We start from the raw sequence: 19,721 nt of genomic DNA on the forward strand, positions 1-19,721 counted from the left end.
CACTCATTGTCATGCCCCGCTATCTTTCACCTATAGTGTTTACATAGACGCTTCGGGTCCATATTTTGGACGCACTATTTTTTTTTACACACACACGTCATGCCTCCGCCATGTTGTTCCTCACAGATTTGTTGAGCATGTAAGACGCGGCTTAAATACAAAAGACTCACAGAGCCACCGTGATGTTCTTCTGTACATAGTTCCTCAGACAACTGGCAGACGAATGACCTCTTGAATGATTTTTTTAAAAGTTGGAAATAGTTGTGTCCAATTCTTCTAATATGAGGGAGTCTAAAGTGGAGCTCTCCATTGAAGCTGTATTTGGGAAGGGAAGAAATGTCCTCAGTATTATTGGTTTCATGGACAGGAGCGTCTATTTTAGTGGTCACATTTGTCAAATGTTCAGGTTACTGAAGACTATTGCAACCAAGACTCTTCTGCTATTTGGGTACTTCTTGACACTTTCTCGCATAAAATACCACAATATCGCAAAGTACCATGAGACCATGCATAAAAAAATGTAAGGATTCACTCATACTACACTTAAAATTATTACACGAAAGGCCGAACATTACATTTTATTTCCAGCAGTCACAGCTGAAAAAGTACTCTCTGCTTCCTCCCCTGCAAGAATGATTCAATCCAGCTCAGGAGATTGCCCTTTATTCCGTAGACTCATCACACCTCTTTCTCTTTCACTTACTTCGGAACTTGGCCTCTTCTTTCCGGTTTGCAATTAGGTCCTTTCTGGCGATCACCATCATGTCTGAGAAGGAAAAAATGTATATTGTTGATAATTTCTTCTTTTTTGTTCATTTTGTAACACATATTTCCTACCATCTCCAATGAGTAACAGTTGATATAGAACTGTTGTGTTCTATTGTTATGTTCTAGCCTTTGAATCCTAATGATGTTGGCGACATATGGCCATTTTATTTCTAATCTATCCTTCCGAGGAACACGTACTTCCGTTCGTCTCAGGGGAGCGTCATAAGTTCTATGAAAAGGCAAAAGTCTGGGAAACGGCCATGTTTTTGTATTTACCTGCATGGTATCCTGGTGTTTATCAATCTTTGCCTTTAGAATCCGTATTGATCAGTTTTCTTCTTCTCGACCGAAAGTGCCACAGAAAAAAAATTCCGCATGTTCTCCCATGTCAAATCCGCCATTACTTAAAGTGGTCTATCATCGTCATCTCGGCTTTCCCAGGAAATTCTTCCATGTTTCAGACGTGGAGGCTTCCCCGTTACACATGTGAGCTTCAACTGGAGAGGGTAGAGATGAAAGAAATCTTTTAATGACACTTAATTCATAGACCCTATTGTTGCACTGTCATTACTCAACATGAATAACATCTAATCTATCCTTCCGAGGAACACGTACTTCCGTTCGTCTCAGGGTGAGGATCATAAGTTCTAGGAAAAGGCAAAAGTCTGTGAAACGGCCATGTTTTTGTATTTACCTGAATGGTATCCTGGTGTTTATCAATCTTTGCCTTTTTTGCGCAGCAATTCTTACATCTGTCAAGTCACGGGGGTAAAAATATGCAGTTTATTAATCATTTGTTGATATTATACAACTCGAGAAGTTTATTTACCAAGAACCAGAGCGGAGAAACACACTACACTTAATGTTATTCTTAGACTTGCCCGAATGAATTATCATTATGCTGCAGTTAGAATCCGTCCAGACACCCTTGATCAGTTTTCTTCTTCTCGACCGAAAGTGCCACAGAAAAAATGTCTGCTTGTTCTCCCATGTTAAATCCGCCATTACTTGAAGTGGTCTATCATCGTCGTCTCGGCTTTCGCATGAAATTCTTCCACTTGTAACGTCTGGGACGTCAAAACAATTTACAAAAGGAACATTTGTTAGCTGCATATAGACTCCCGTGGAGACTCGGGGAAAACACACGTGACATTTCTACTTGACAAAATATCTCCAGAATATTAATGACGATTTATCTCGCCGATCTTTTCTTTTTACGTACTTGCAACTGTTCTGCCCGACAGACTAATTTCAGAAAGGTGTAATCAGTGAAAGTAAGCTTCGAATGTGTGCATTACTTGTGCGAGGTGACAGCCTTTTCAATAATACAAGATGTTTCATGTTTGCCGTCTGTACATCTGCAAAGGGAGATTTGTCAATAATACACAATCAGAAGACTTGAGTTCCGCGGATACAATACTTATCTTCGCCAGATAAACAACAAAGGGTTATTATGAAGACTCCGTCTTTGTGACCTTATGAATAGTCAATATTTTGATTGTACCGTATATAATTATAGAGTTCATATTATTATGCTTATGAAGTCTTAATTAGCATGTATCAAGTTCAAAATGAGATATTATTTGCTGAAGTTAAGGTGACATGAGTATATTTCAGTTGGTTAAATAAATAGATTCTTCTACCTCTAATGGACTTTTTAACATTTCTATTACTACTACAGTAACCTCTAATCTTCGGTGGTCCCCTGGCGCCATGGCTTGAGCCAGGTTTCCTGCATAGTAACAAAATGAAAATCATCGAAATAAGAAATAAAAATGGCTGTTACGTTTCAGGCCGCCCTGAATATTCTGGGAGCCGAACTTTAGCGCGAACGTTTGGATTGGCATTCTGGGGTCGGGTGCTGGTCAGGCTGCATGTACGTGGTGATTTGCCTCAATGTTTTCCACGCTGGTCTGGCGTGCTGTCCGTCGGGGATCGTGCTAGCGGTGGGCTGCTGATGATGGCGCAGTGTACGCTTTACGTCGGCAACAAGCAACCTCACGCCAGCGTCAGGTGTGATATGGATCCCGTCGTGTTTTTACAAGGACCGTTCCTCTGACAACAGCCTATGTCTGATATAGAAAAGCTTGTTATCTTCCGCAAATAACTTTTCGACGGCATCGTTGTACTGTGCAATGTTCCTGTTGAGTGTGGAATCCTTTTGCATCCCCCTGGGGAGAACTTGGGACAATAATTTGCTATTGTTGCGTTCGGAAATGCTGCCTTTGCGCTGTTGATCAATTTCTACGTTTCGTCTACACAAATGTTCGTCGCGTTGTAAGGGGATGAGTTAACGTTGTCAGAATGTTTGTAAAATGTCCTGGACTTGACGATGGTTGAACATTCTGTTTGTGTCACCGCCACCGGGGGTTGTGTCCGGGTGGATGCCGGGGGGCCCGTGTGCCATGGGCTGCCGGGGACTGTGCATCGGGGGCATCCGGGGACTGTGTATCGGGGGCATCCGGGGACTTTGCACCGGGGATGCCGCCGGCCTGTGTGCTGACGGCTTCCGGGGCCTGCGTACGAGCGACCGTAGGGACCTGTGTGCCAGGGCCTGCCAATGATTCTGATGGGGTTGTTGATGTAATGAACTCTTTCCTGTAGACCAGTCTTCAGATCTGACCACACGGCCTCGACATCCTGTCTACGCATGCATGCAGGATTGAGTCTGTTCTTTCGTTGCCTTCCGTTGAGTGTTTTCTCCGTGTTTTACGTTCAAAGACTTGTGTTGTCAGAGAGTTCGGCATAGGGGATATCGTGGTCGGACCAGGTACAATCTCAATACGAGGAAACAAACGGAAGGGTGGTTTGTCACTACAATCAGAAGTAAACAATATATCGATAAGTTAAAATCACAAGGAACGAGGTAGGCTACGAGCGCCGTCATTAATGTCAGATAGACAGAAAATCCTAAAGTGAACTCAACACGCGTGCGGTATCGCGTTAGAATACGCAATCTATGAGTGATAAATATCGCTTGCAAAATCGCGTCTTCACCTCAAAAAGGTAGCAGAACACAGTTTTTCGCCTATGGGGATTTCTATAGTTAAGGACCCCAAAGTGAGGTGGTTCGACGACTAAAAAAATATATCAGGGTGCAAAAGTAATTAACAAGAATTCGATATGTTGGAGTTGAGGGTATAATCTACAACATATTTTAAAATGAGATGAAGTTTGCCTGCTCGTTTTCCCAGAAAGAACACTTTGAAATGACCCCCAGCGGAGGTCACCATACTGCAGCCGACACACGGAAGTAGCGGGAACCGGATTCGTGCGCGAAATTCTACCCAGCCAAACAAACATCGTAACCCAACTCATATGGCCTCAAAACTTACATATTCCTCTACTATCCACCACAGTTTCCGACTCGCTGACGTGCACAGAAAAATTTCTATGGCTTTTCAAGAACTGCGACGCCCTATTTTGTGCCCGACCTACTTATGTCCACGGGGGTCGCCCATAAATACTGTGTTATGCGACCTCAACAAGAACGCTTCCGGGTTTTCCGTCGCCATCTTGATTTTGGGGTCATCTATAGGGGTCATAGAAAGTACGCATGCGCAATTAAGCTAGTGACGCCATCTTGCCCGTCGCTTTAAAAGGGCACAATCTGGACTGTTCCCTGGGCCTTCCCAATCATTATTGAAGCACAAAATCTAGCGTTGTTTTTGGAGTTCGGCATAGGGGATATCGTGGTCGGACCAGGTACAATCTCAATACGAGGAAACAAACGGAAGGGTGGTTTGTCACTACAGTATACAGAGTGTTTTCTCCTCTTACTAGTAGATTTCTCTACTATTCGTTCCATGCCAAATTAAGGTCAATGATGGTATCTATAAACTGCCGATGGATATCAGGCAGCGTTCCCGCCAGGCATACGTCTTTACGTCTTTGGACGCATTTTTTTCTGGAAAGACGCACTCAGCTCGGCTGAATGCGTCCATAAAAAAATCTGTAAGAAAGGCTGACCTGTACCACCAGTGTACAAAATGTATCTGGAATCTTTTAAAAAATCTGTCTTTATAAGAAGGAATCCTACCTTTACAATTTATACTTCAAATTGTTCACTTTCCGGTCATCCCATGGGGCGGAGCGCGGCACGTTTTACAACTAGCGGACCCATGTGCGACACACCCAGCCACTCGCCAGTCTGAGCTGTCCGTTGCGCAATATAATTATTTGTAGTCCGTGAAATAACGTTACATCTGACAGCCAGCATTTTGTAACACTGGAAGAAATCTTATGCAGATTTTATATTCTGATTTTAACATGATACTTACTTGTCCTCATTTTCATGTATTTGTTAAAGATTTGTGGTTAATACTAGTATTGAACAAACAAACTGTTCTGCGCGAGTGTCGCACATCTCAACAAAAGTTCTCACGCTGTGGGCAGTTGATTGGCAGTCGGTTTCTTTGTCAACAGGCCGCCGGCGCCAAGCAGTCTAGATTGGCCACCAGGTCAAAATCCAATCATCTTAATAACCAATCAGCGTTTGATAAATGTAATGATGTACTCTGTCATTGGTCACCGGAGAAAATACAAAAGTTACCGAGTATTAGCGCACGTGACGTTGTTTTGTGATATTGGTAGGCGCCCGTGTCGTCTGGCAAGTTTCTTCCCTAGCTGCTAACAATTTACTATTAAAGTTTCCCCATTTATCCAAGTTAAAAAAGCGGTGCGCGGTAAATAAGTGAAGAATCCAAAACTATACACTTTATTTCTTATTTCCAAAATTTCTTTTGTTTCAAAAAGACAAAATTTGTGGCAGAAAAGGGGCCGCAATATTGTTGTCAAGCGTCGATGGAGTCGGCTGTGCACTGGCGTTGGCCTCCGTGGCACATGGCGCGGCACGCCCCCCTCCCAAGACGGACCGTCGATCGCAGCGCCCAGCACGTTGGAACGTCTTTCTGGCTACTAGTTCAAGGCTACCCCGGCACTGATCACTGCCAAAGAGGCAACAGATCGTCCTCCTTCGAGTAATGTATAACGTTCTTGGTCTATTCAAAAATAAATCCAGCCAAAGATTTCACGCCGAAAACGGGGTTACCTGAGGTCGCAGGAAACAAACGCACGCTCGTGGAAAATGACGGCACGGCCTTGTAAAACCCCACCGATTCGTGAGTGTGATGTCGTCGTTATTTTATCGTCTCGGAAAACTATTTGATGAGGGAGGGCGCAACATCGATCGCACGAGGTCGACATTTTTTTATTCAATGACGGAAGAAATTGGCAGAATTTTTCCATGGGCTGACGAACTGGCTAGAGCCCTGTTGCGAAGCATAAAAAATCCAAAAATTTTCGTGTCTGGAGAAATTATACCCGGGCCAGATCACTGACGACTGATTCCAGGTGCTATAGTGTATTTTTTGAGAGAGAGCGGTTGTCGATTACTGAATTACGGGAGTAAAAGAGGCAACCGACATCCAATCTCAAGCGCATGATTTTCCTCTCAAATTGCGGGAAATTGTGTTTTAGAGGGTTTGAAAATCCAAATTTTCCCGGGGGAGCATGCCCCCGGACCCCCCTAGAATGCGAGCGCCTGCGGCGCTCGTCTCGCGCCTCCGGCGCTCAATACCCCCCTCAGAAATATTTGGACGCATACTTTCAAGAACCTGGCGGGAACGCTGATATCAGGGTAAGATGATCCTGGCTAGTACTTTCTCGTCCCAGTCAGGAGGGTTGAAGTCGCCACCAAGGACAATGGCATTTCTAGATTGGCATGCAAGTCTGACTGACTCTGCCATCTCTTTCAGACAGTCCTGAAGACACACACATCACAGTTCTGATATTTTTAATTGAACTTATTTGTCGATGTCGAATTTGAATCGTCAGTTTATAGATAGCAATATTAGATATATACACACAATTTGAATTTTCACTTTAGTAGAAGTGCACGAGTGGAAAAAAATAGAGAGGAGCCCTGTAAGTGCGTAGAGTGAACAACAACCTTAACGTTGCCAGTGTAACGTGTCTACGTTTTGCACTGATAAGAAAGCTAAAAATGTGAAACGTGTCTCTTACATTATAATGTGCACCCTTGCATGAAATCACACTGGTATTCGTGTATTTTAGAAATTTACTTACATGAAATAGTGTCATTGCACTGCATGATTACACGACTTTATCCGCTAACTCCAGCTTTCCTCGAGGGTTTCGGCCCCTTCTGTCATTGAAATAACGGTCTCTTATTGCTTTCCATGGGTGTCTGGTAATCTTGTACAACTGCATCTTCCAGGGGTTTATTTCCCTCTGTTGTAAGTTGTTCTGAATTGACTAAAACATATGGATGTCGGAATGTGTCACCGACATTATCATATGCAGACGTGAATGAAGTTACGCTGGTGAGAAACCCTGCAAGTGTAAAGTGTGAATGCTACAGTGGTAATGAATCTGAATTTTTGATGGAGTCGGTCTAGCTAAAAGCTTATTTATGTGTGGATAGAACATACTTTTTATATTGGAATGTTTCTGAAACTTTGTAATACATTACAAGGAGGTAATCTCCAACTTCCGTAGACCCCTCAAATCATCCCGGTATCATACTCTATTTCTATATTGCAGCAAACATTTGGGAATCGATATGCTTTTTCTTCATATTTTTCAGCTGTCAAGTTTTCTTGTACTAACTATTTACTGTACATGGTCCGATGTGGTACCTATTTGAAAAATCGCGTGTGGTCTGGCCGCAAGGCACATGACTAAGCCGATCGTAATCCTGACTACAGTGAACCCTTCATTTATAACTAACTTGTAACTTGTAAACATTTCTATTTTAAGTAAACTTGTCTAATGGGAAATTTGTCATGCTAAGTTCATTATAGCATTCAGCAAGAAATTTGTAGTAACATGAACCGAATAACATTTCGTTTGCAGGCATACAAGGAAGCGTGGCGCCATTAGCCACATGCTATTCTGAGATTCCTGTAAATGCAGTTACAAATTGTCTTGCTATGTCCTTGTTTACTATGAATCCAACTCCTCTGTGACACGTGTCTCCACCGTTGAAGTACAGCTGGTGCACGTGCTTGCTTCCATTGAGAATTGGACATCGCTCACCTTTCCCTCTTGCTTTACATATTTGATGTCAATGTTGAAAGTGTCCATTTGCCTGACGTATGCTCGTGTTTTATGCCGCCAGGACTGCTCAGACTCCGAGGGTGCAATATCTCCACCTACAGAGGGATCCCAATAAACCTTCTACAACATTTGATCCACTACTCTTTAAGTCATGTACAACATCTGCATAAAATGGCATAAAAAGTGCAAAGAAGTGGTGGATTGTTCCTTCCTTGACAACGACTTGTTCTGTTCAAAATTTGGAAAGGTCCATAATATTTTTCATTATTATATATTACATCATTATATAGCAAAAAAATACACGTGCAGGGTAAAAAAAGCCATGTGGCTTGTTCTATCCCCCCGTTAAAGAATATTGATATGAATATGATGGATATATAAGTATATATGAATATATCGGAAAAGAAGAACAAATCTCAAAAACCTTAACCTCAATTCATATATTAGAGGTTAGTTTCGGACATTTGTCGGAAGCTATGTGACATTACTATTATTTTATTAATTTTTACACTTGTTTTTTTCTGTCCTTCAAATTCTCCAATATGGAAGAACTGCATGGTGTTGTTTTATGGAAGTATAGCTGGTATCCAACGTATGTCCATTCCAAGACATACTGACCCACACATCTTACCAACACAAGTCTTACCACGCCGTGCAGTTCAACATGGGTTCATTGCAGGGCACTCTTTCCCACGCGGGGTTTGAGAATAAATTGATGATACCATGTAACGTCTTCTTCATATCGACGCTCTCTTTATCAGCACATCTCTTTATCAACCTCTCTTTATCATCACGGGTTATGATGGGGGGGGGGGCACTCATTTGAGTACTGATTCCAGCATTACAAACCCGTCATGCCAGGCAAGACACTTCCTCCGATCCTCCTGAATTAATAAGATACTACACCATCACCACAATATTATCGTTTATACTATTTTAGATCATTTGGGGTCGCAATGTATGATGACGCGATTCGTTGATCATAACTTCAAGTACATAATAATAATGTTTTATTGTACTACAAGGAACTGAGCATGAGGCATGTTCCCAAAACAACTCAACTTATTTGTAACAAATGAAATGCAAAGTATGGAAATGTAAGAAGATTACAAAAACAAGTATGGCAATCTATTAACAAATGAAGTACACATCAGTATTACCAAGACAGATCTAGAAACAAACAATACAATACAATACACGATTAATATCTTTGAAAATAATAATTTTCTACGTTCTCTATAGTCACATAGTATATTGTTGTGTGTCCTCGAGCTTTGAGTGTGACCCCTGCCTGCTGCTCTCAGTCCTAACACATGGTCATGATCTTCAAGTTGCCTTTACCGTCCTCTGTAGTCATTCTCTGACTTCTCGATCTGTCTTTCTTTGTGTTCCTCTTTTCAAGAAGGGAATGTACACATCCCCGGTCAGGGCAAGTCAAAGCCGAAAATCAAGTCGCTTCGTCTGTGAGAAATATACTTGGACCGTCCTCCATCTTGATTGAGTACATCAAATTCATATCGTGATAATGTATCCAACATAGGGAACCTCTGGCAAGATGTGGGGTCTTGTAGCAAAGAACACATGGTTCATAGTCAGTCATCAACAATTGTCAGGAAATTCACCAACTTTCGCATACTAGTACCTCTAACAAATTTTTAATAACGCCGCCCCGTTTTCGAATAATTTTTACTCTTTCCTCTGCTCTTGTACATCTGGAGGTAGTTAGTCTTGCAATCGATAATCCTCATTTTCTGATTTTTCCTTCGGGGACTGGACACACGTGCATAACATAGCTTGTAACCTCTATTCCCAGCTCCTGTACATAATTGACTCGTAGGTAGTTTCTGTCTTTCAATGTCAAATTTTGTGCATAAGCCTGATATTAGATACATTTATCCTTCATTAGATAGGACAAGCAGTGTTAATATAGTTACATTATTATAACTTTTTGAAAAGCATTATACATATGTACAATATCATACAAATACAATGTATTCAGAGGCCCCTTGTCCTGATTAAGAAAGGAATCAGACTGAAGCCATTATATCTACTTAAAGAAACCAAGAATGCACAACAGCAGGATGTACGTCAGAAAGTCAGCTCTGGATCACAGGAGGATGGTGAGGAATAATAGGAAAACATCACACTTTGTGTCACAAACTCACAGGATTCATATACGTCGCCAGTCCATTGTCTAAATGGGTGTGAAGGAACCATAATGTTGTTTGTTATACGGTTTGTCCACGAAACTTTGTAAATCATTCATAGCATTCTTGAATAGGTACTGTCTTCTACTTAAGTTGAAGCTTGATGAATAAATCGAAGAAAGAAATCAAAGCAAAGCATATTTCAAAAATTTGTAACGCAACTTACCCTTGACGTAGCTGACATTATCATCATCATCAAAGGTCTTCCAACTCTGCGTTTTCCCTCCGGTATCTTCTGAATTAGTCGCCCGGTAGATTCATCACTGCGATGACATGGGCGAGCTGGCGTTACCTCAACACTGTTTGAATGAGTGGGGGAGGACCACAGAGTTATTTGTTTGTTGGATGTTTTCTCTCTGATACCGTTAAGTTTCCTACTTACGGTTGCACTCATTGCCAGGATTGAGATTTGTATAGTCAAATTGTCCCTGTGTTGGCTTTAAACAAGCTACAAATAAAGATTACATTATACCTGAATATTTTCAATCACCTGAATATTGTCAACACCGCCTCCCTTATCATTACGCCCGCCCGTCCTTTCTTACGAAGTCATAATCTGCATTATCTGGAGTATCGTTAGATACTATCATGATTCTCGATCTATCATCAAGATGGATCTCAGAGACCGGTAGAATGTGCAGGGTGTTAGTACACAACAAATCCGCTTCTTCCTTAACTTTATTTCTTAGGCTGTTAATGTTAATGTGTCCAACGTGCAGTCCTTTGGTGGTAAGACCTAGATCAATTGCTCCAGGGTTGGAGTGGAAGTCTGTCCTCATATCTGCAAGTCTTGATAGGTGCCGTCCATATGTCTACTGCTGGTGACACTCACTTTGAAATATCATTAATTAATCATTGTGGGTCAGGTACTGGCTCCTCATAGAGGAAACAGTTTGCCTTCTCTGCTATCGGGAAGGAGCTGAATTCTGGTCAAACATGTCTATTACCTCTGTTGGAATCTTCACCCTGTATCCCTGCTGCATCGCCGTCGTCATCCTTCTTAAACTGGAGATTTTAATACTTCGACCTGTCAGCTGATTGGTAGTAATGCTCCTTGCCCTTAAACGTTTTCCATAATGTTGCCATGTATTCTGCAAATTGACAAATTTTTGAGGTGTAAATTGTTTCTTTATTTTAGTCTTGTCCCCCCCCCCCCACACACATACACACTGAAATTGTATCACAAACATTCGTATGCAAACATGTACAGATGGCGAGCATATCCATACAAAGGTAACAAAACTCGTAGAATATTCTTGTAAAAACTTAAGGAAAAACATACAAGCGTTTTGCTTCTTGTTTCAAACTCCTTACTACGGCGAATCGTTAGATCAGGAGAGATATCATTTGGCGATTTGATTTTTTCAACGATATCTTGACAGGGTGAACATTTGGTATTATTTCATGTATCTAACATACCTTTCTCTTACAAAACTGACCCGTAACGTTATTTGAATAAAAGATGACATGACCATATTGTGATTAGTGAGACCGAGAGGACTGGTGATTTCTGGTTTATCGTAGAAATCCTGGAGGTCCGTGATGATCAGGTCAAGAATTGCTTGTCCTCTTTATGGTCTGTCAACAACTTGGATCAGTCCATTTCCACCGCAAATATCCCTTGTGTCCAGTCTGTTGAAATCACCCATGAGGATCAGACCTGCTTCTGGGTGCCTTGTTCTGATGCGATCAGTTTCAGAGACCAAATGTTTCACGAGTGTATCCTGATGTTGAGAGGCCGGAGAGTTATACACCGTACAGATGATCACTTCAGATAATCCTCTGGGTAGTCGACTGGGCCTGGCATGGATACATAAACATCCAAGTTCAGGTGGCACAGGGGTGTCTTGCACTTCTTTGGCTGGGATAGTATCTTTAACATGAAGGGCAACGCCCCCCCCCCCCCTCGTCGGTCAGTACGGCATTTTGAAAACATGTTTTACCCATCCACAGTAAGGAAGAATGGTCTGGAATTCCTCTAACCTGTTTACCAACGATCTTGGATTGCGTTACAGAATAGTTGATATTTTCGCGATCTTTTTCCCTTTTCTGTCTATACAAAGGTTCGCAGATTTATCTCTCTCACGGTGGGATGCCAGCAGCGCCGAGGAAGTAATGTTAAATGACGATTTCCCAACACAACTGAACAGGGATCGGCCTGGATACGTTCTTTCTCCCGCCAGAACCCCTGGCATGGCTTTGAAGGACAGTTTGGAGTAAGACTTGAGTGCCCGGAGGGCCAACGCGAGGAATTCAGCGTGCTGTGAAGGGCCATGTCCGAATGCCCAGTAGTAACCCGACTTTTGACTGTAGTAAACAGATCAATGCATCGTTCTTTTCCTTGGAGTTCGCAAGTCAGCACTTGTCGAGTTCCTGTGTTGTACTGCTGTAAAGTGGCTTGTAAGTAGACTGTCGCAGGTAGTGGAAGCAAAAGCCGGCTCACCTTCGTGGTACATGGAAACCACGCTTGGAACACTGTCGGGTAGAATCCCTTTGTCTCGTCTGTGCCCTCCCCATAGGGTCGGCGTCGTTCCATGGAAGTTTGAAAACTCATCCAGAAACCACCGAAACATCAAAATCTGCTGATTCCACTAAGAAACAGACGGACGTGTTAAAAAGTGCGGGCAGCTATGAAAGCGCCACCTGGCGAAATGTTAAGTGGACAAAACTCCTAGCTAACCCCTTACCGCGGCGTTAACAGAGGTTTTGGGTACGCCGAGTGATATCTTGCAATAATTCAAGAGCAATTCCAAATCGGAAATTTCATATGATATTTTTGGTTACTCTAATGTTTATATCCTGGTCTTCATGTATGTTCAATTGATATATAATGTTTAACTTGTCGCTGTACTTTTAAAGCCGGACAAGAACAGTGTGAGTAGTGGAATGGTCTGATTTTTTGCCAACACGAGAGGCTCTAAGGATGTGAATTTCTGATCCCAGTAACGTATTAATGACCCTGGTTGTTGATTCTCAGGTATTTTCATTTTGACATTCTGGTATCACATGGAAGATAAGTCTCTTCTTTCTACAGTTGTTCCAAGGACTTCACCACAGTAAAGTAGAATCGGTTTAATGCAACTGTTGAATTGTTAAATAGTTAAAGAGCGAGCGGGATGGATGGGTTAAAATTTGTTGATAACAGTGATTTTAATTTGAAAGAAGCCCGAAGTGCTCCGTGGTATGTGTATATAGGAGGTTGTAATGTCGATTGTGCGGCCCTGAACTGCCTGCTAGTGCGTGCATTTTCATTTATTGATAATTTCCAGATAGAACAAAATTGATCAAGTGTTCTTATACTTTCTTTTAATCCTGACTCGCACAAGGTCATCCACCCAAAATAAACTGTTGATAGGTGTGCCTTGTAGAATGAGAGGTTCGGATGATCGTGAATTCAGTATGTTTGGGAGATCGTTCACATATAAGTTAAATAGGAGGGGGCTAAGGTTGCACCCTTGTCGCACCCCACAGGTTTATTGGAAAGTATGGCGATAGTCCATTCGGTGTTTTTACTCAGTAACGTACATTATATTGATCTTATGATTTTGAAGAAGTTTCCCCCAATGCATGTTGACAAAAGCTTGTAAGATAGACCAGTCCGCCAGACAGAGTCAAATTCTTTACGGAAATCAACGAAGCAAGCATATAATTTAACTGCAGGCTTGGAGATTTCTTGATCAAGTAGTNCTTCCATCACGCGGCTACTATGGACCTGTTTAGGCGGCCTCAGAAAGATGATGATTGGAAGAGTCAACAAAACGTTTTTAATATGACAGCTTCGTGTAGTCTCCCTGTATAATGCAGGGTTAAAAGGCACCTTTACCAATTCATTATAACAGTGTCTGCGTTTTATCTAAAATGTCTAGGAATTTCAAACCATGGATGGATCTAACCAAATTTGATACTGCATGTAACCCTAGTCCTTCGGCGCGCTACAATTGTGTTGTTGCAAAAGCATTTTCGGACAAAAAATGTCCTGAACAGCTAGTCCTGCATTGCATTGCATGAAATTTACATTTACAATTCTGTGATGGAAATGCCAGAAAAATTACTAGCAAAATAATGGTCACTGGGGCACAGGATTATGATAAATACAGATTTTAATCCTCCAACCTGCAGGTGTGTTTGTTTACCCATCCAGCCGAGTCCATAATCCTGCATACCATTAAAGGCAATCCTGTGGTAGAAATGCCAGGTTACCAACAAAATACAGACATGCAGACTTACGATAGTAACTGGACAACCCACAAAAAGTCGCCTGTATATGATTATATATTTCTTTCTTGCATACAGGATGTTCATACATGAAGTCAATTTTAGAACAATTCGAATTAGACAGGGCTTACAGAATCAGCTTAATTTAGTCTCTATATAGGGGGAACCTTAGAGCAAATGTTCGTAGGCTGGTCATTGGTATAAATATTGACAAGCATTGGAGCTAATATCGAGCCCTGTGGCAAATGACTCATCTGTGCTCTCCATCGACTGCGCTTACCGTCCATCTCAACAAAGAAGAGTCGATAGGTCAGGAGTGACTCTATGATGCGAACGATCTGTGTGCTCTTGATCATACGGGCCACTTAAGTCAGAAGAGCACGGTGGTTCACGGTGTCGTAGGCAGCTGTGAGGTCGACAAATGCAACACCAGTTATCGTTCCGGTCTCAAAGCCATCTTCAAAGAACTGTGTGAGGTTTAGTACCTCTCCGCAGCACGACCGCCCTTCTCTGAATCCACACTGATAAACTGAACAGCTTTAGTATCCAGTCTAGGGCCTTGTCACTAAAGTGTCTGATCGTGTCTGATCATCTCGGCACTGATCCCATCAAGTACAGACGCTTTGCTTCAGACAGGCGAGCAACTCCTCACGGGAAATGGGGAAGAAGATTTCGTCGCTTCCTTCAAGGGCGCGTCTCATTTATCCTTTTATCCATTTAACGTAGCCCCGTTCCTTGTTGTGAGGTTTTCCGTTGTCTAGCAGTTGTTTTGCTACTCGATTTTTAGACATCATGGTTCACATGAAACAAAACAACGCGCCATTAACATCGTATTCATTACATACTAGATGCCAACGAACCAGCGCGATGTCTCGTAGGAATTTCTTTTGGTCAAACCTCCTGTAGGAGCGTTCCAGTGTGGTTGTCCTTTAGATATTTCTTTTTGTGATCTGTATAACTGAAACCGGCTTCGTGTTTATAACTTGTCGGACCTGTTAGATAATATGGCCAAGAATATGAGGACTCTATGCATATTTTTTGTGCGATCGCCATTGATCAGAATTATTCTTTAGCTGTAAGCCGAGTGCTGAAGATTCTGAAGAGCCTATTGCTATTACTAGCACTTGACGATAATTGTAAGTAGCCATATTGAACATGGTGCGATTTTATGTAGACATATTAGCACTTGGAGGTCATCTTGTATTAAGGTTGAGATACGCGGCAAATCATTGTAGTTTTCCACCCGGTAAAATTCGAAGCATCAGCCTATTAGTATGTTCCAGTGGGAACAGGCGTTCATTCCCCTTCACCTTATTGAGGTAATGCCACTTCATGGATGTCCAAGGGTGTTTGGTCACCACCTAATGCTACTACGGTAGCGTAAAGGCAGAAGTTGTTGGCATGATATATATGCTTCCCTCTTGGCTTCATCTCTCAGGTTGCCATCATCATTCTGACTTAGCTATGTACATCGATTTTGTTTTCATTCAGATGTGATTTGTTGTTCGCAACTTTTGCTTCATGTACCTCCAGATACACTAAAACTTTAATTGGACAACGTGCTGAAAACAGCAATGAAGAGACATTTTCCTCTCAGACAACTTTATCTAAAAAAGTGTGTTCCATAAGATAACAATAAATGTTAAGACGATAAAAAAAATGCAAATAGTATATGTATTTAAAAATAAGTAATAAAATACAAATTAAAAAACAAACAAACTTATAATCAAACAAGTAAACAACTATAACAAGCAGACGATTACATTAGAATTGTATACGAAATGTTCCAGTGGGAACAGGTCTTTATTCCCCTTCACCTTATTGAGGTAATGCCATTTCATCGACTTCCAAGAGTGTTTGGTCACCACCTAATGCTACTATGGTAGCGTAAAGGCCGAAGTTGTCGGCAGGATGTATGTTCTTCCCTCTTGCAATTGGCTTCATCTTTCTGGTTCAACGTCTACCCATCGGGCTGGCGAAGACCTCACAGAAATTTCCGAACCGCAGCATGCTGGTTCACCTGAAACAAAACAATGCGCTATTAACATCGTATTCATTACAAACTAGATGCCAAGGAACCAGTGCAATGTCTCGTATGACTTTCTTTTGGTCAAACCTCCTGTAGGAGCGTTTCAGTGTGGTTAGGGGTTGTCCTTTAGGTTCTTTCCTGTTTGTGTGAATCAAATTGTGGTCTGTATAAACCAATGAAACTGGCTTCGTGTTTATAATCTGTTAGAGAATATGGCCAACAATATTAAGTCTATAATTTTTTTTGTGCGATCGCCATTAGTCAGAATTACTCTTGTCGCTTGTATAACCAGTTGTTGTCGGCCGAGTGCGGAAGATTCCAACTGGAGCCTATCGCTAATACTAGCGCTTCATGATCATTACAAGTAGCCATATGGAACATTTGTGCGATTTTATGTAGACATACTAGCACTTGGAGGTCATCTTTCACTAAGGTTAAGATACAGAGGCAAATCATTGTAGTGTTCCACCCGGTAAAATTCGAAGCATCAGCCTATTAGTATGTTCCAGTGGGAACAGGTGTTCATTCCCCTTCACCTTATTGAGGTAGTGCCATTTCATCGACTTCCAAGGGTGTTTAGTCACCACCTAATGCTACTACGGTAGCATAAAGGCCGAAGTTGTCGGCAGGATGTATGTTCTTCCCTCTTGCAATTGGCTTCATCTTTCTGGTTCAACGTCTACCCATCGGGCTGGCGAAGACCTCACAGAAATTTCCGAACCGCAGCATGCTGGTTCACATGAAACAAAACAATGCGCCATTAACATCGTATTCATTACAAACTGGATGCCAAGGAACCAGTGCGATGTCTCGTATGACTTTCTTTTGGTCAAACCTCCTGTAGGAGCGTTTCAGTGTGGTTAGGGGTTGTCCTTTAGGTTCTTTCCTGTTTGTGTGAATCAAATTGTGGTCTCTATAACCCAATGAAGCCGGCTTCGTGTTTATAATCTGTTATACCTGTTAGAGAATATTGCCAACAATATGAGGTCTGTAAATGTTGTTTTTTTGTGTGTGTGATCGCCATTAGTCAGAATTACTCTTGTCGCTGTTGTAGGCTGAGTGCGGAAGATTCCAACTGAAGCCTATCGCTAATACTAGCACTTCATGATCATTACAAGTAGCCATATGGAACATTTGTGCGATTTTATGTAAACATATTAGCACTTGGAGGTCATCTTGTACTAAGGTTAAGATACAGAGGCAAATCATTGTAGTGTTCCATGAGTAAAATTCGAAGCATGTGTGGATGTCATCCAAAATTGGTGCAAAGACGAGTTTATTTCAAGGTTAAACTTCTGATCAGTGAATATATAATTGTAGCTTCATATGTGGAAGTGTTTGAATTTGTTTTGTTGTAAATTTTGCATGTATGACCCAGACGTCGGGCAAGCACCGGCAGGTCGGTTGATCGACTGATAATGATGATGCTGAGTTACAAAACAGATGAAGGAACCCCAAAGAGAATTCATAGTGTGGTGAACCTTCTTATTCTCGTAGTACTTCTGACAATAGATCAAAGATTATGATTTTCTTTTAATATTTGAACAACACTATATTCATTACATTGCTGCTACCCGACTTGTGTCCTCCTATTCTGCCACATATATTAAAATATTTATGTCTTCGCTTCTATGATAAGGCTCTCGTCCGATTCCACTTATTTTGTTTTTGCCCCCATTCTTCGCCGAAGTCACAATATAGCTTAAGAGTTTACTGTGTACTAAAAAGCTAATTCCTCATAGCCATGCTTTCCAGAGTCTGTCAGTGATGACATTGTGCCTCCCTATTCTGGAGTCACCATCAGATTCTGTAAATAGATGGATATGTAGACCGTATGTGTACAATTGTATACCTCAGCAATCGCCATCTCTTTCCAGATTTTGTCACCAGTCGGCTGCCTGCCGTGTTCTCCATTTTTTTTATATACATTAGGATAGCAACTTCTTCAGCTGTGTATTTCTGCCGTCTGAAAACAAAACAATAATGACATAATGTCAAAATGAATGACAAAATTACTGATGGACGCTAGAGAACCATTGGCACAATTTTAATGGCTCTCTTTCTAAGTGATGCTGCAATTTCGTCAGTCTTTAGATATTTCTTCCGTCTGGAATCAAAACAATGAACATAATTGTACATCCGGATTGATAATTGTATATTGCAGGCAAGGGACTTCATCGCGTATCTTGTTTACAAATAATACTTTCTTTATTGTTTACTACTTAGACATACCCCTCCTATTTTATGTGTCTAGATACGCCCGACATCAAAGGTCGGCGGTGTCGGGAAAAACTGTGTTTAGATTGGGCCTATGTTATTGGTAAGGTTGGAATCTTCACCCTGTATCCCTGATCAATGCATAGTCATCGTCATTACCTGTATCCTTCAGCTTGTCTACGTTGCAGTGCAAACAGGTCTTCATTCCCCTTCAACTTATTGATGAAATGCCATATTTATGGATGTCCAAGGGTGTTTTGTCACCTGCAGGAGATATATGTTATTGTTAAGCTTGTTACCTCTGTTGGAATCTTCACCCTGTATCCCTGTCGCATAGTCATCGTCATTACCTGTATCACTCTGCTTCAGCCTATGTTGCAGTGGGTATACAGCGGCGGAATTGTGTAAAGTAGCAATCTTAACGGCGTGCACTATCGTACGTATGCCGTGCACACGATCGCGCGCACGCCGTGTATACGATCGGGGTGGGCGGGATTTGGACGGGCGGTAGGGCGGGGAATATTAAGGAACTATTCATGTTTAGGCACCGTGTACACGGAATATTCATGAGAAAACAGCCTGATTTACGGCAAACCGTTGCTGCGCCGTATCCGCAGTTTTATTTGGTCAAAAATTACGTAGATGTAGATTTTTACTAGAATCGCCGACAAAATATCATAAGAAATCAATCAGATTGTGCTGCAAAGTAATCCACATAATTAGTTCAAACGTTAATTAAGATACACGCTTCCCTAACTGTAGGTGCTCTTTCAACTTGGTGAGGTAATGCCATTTCATAGCTTTCCAAGGGTGTTTGGTCACCACAAAGACAAGTGTATATCGTTCAAGTTAATATCATTCAAATGATATATGTAATAAACAACTGTGAACTACTTACCTACTACCCCCTCTGCTGTTCTGTGTGGTCCCAGTGGCACAATCTGGTGACCAGGCCGGATAGAATACCCACCCACGAGTATCTATCAATCCAAAGTGATGATTCATCCGTGAATATAACGTTGTTGAAGTCATCTCCGCATCAAGTAGTTTTCTCAAAAGTATTGCCATACTCAATGTAGCTGTATAGTAGTTGTAGACACAGTCTTCTTTTTGCTAAGGTTTTGGGGAATCTGAGGAGGTTGTTTCTGAAACTGTGTTTGTCTTTCACATGTTGCACTCTGCACCCAGCAGGAGTATACACTTTA

At 41.7% G+C, this 19,721-nt stretch overlaps 1 long non-coding RNA gene across 1 annotated transcript; it reads right to left on the reverse strand.

The window, feature by feature from the left end:
- Positions 1-686: 686 nt before the first annotated feature.
- On the reverse strand, positions 687-4,410 carry LOC118429461. The gene is made up of 3 exons (XR_004832728.1): positions 4,249-4,410; positions 1,045-1,265; positions 687-766 (listed from the first exon to the last, which is right to left on the reverse strand). It is a non-coding gene; the product is annotated as an uncharacterized LOC118429461 (long non-coding RNA).
- Positions 4,411-19,721: the final 15,311 nt, after the last annotated feature.

Source organism: Branchiostoma floridae, chromosome 1, assembly GCF_000003815.2.
Source record: "Branchiostoma floridae strain S238N-H82 chromosome 1, Bfl_VNyyK, whole genome shotgun sequence".
Taxonomy (NCBI): Eukaryota; Metazoa; Chordata; class Leptocardii; order Amphioxiformes; family Branchiostomatidae; genus Branchiostoma; species Branchiostoma floridae.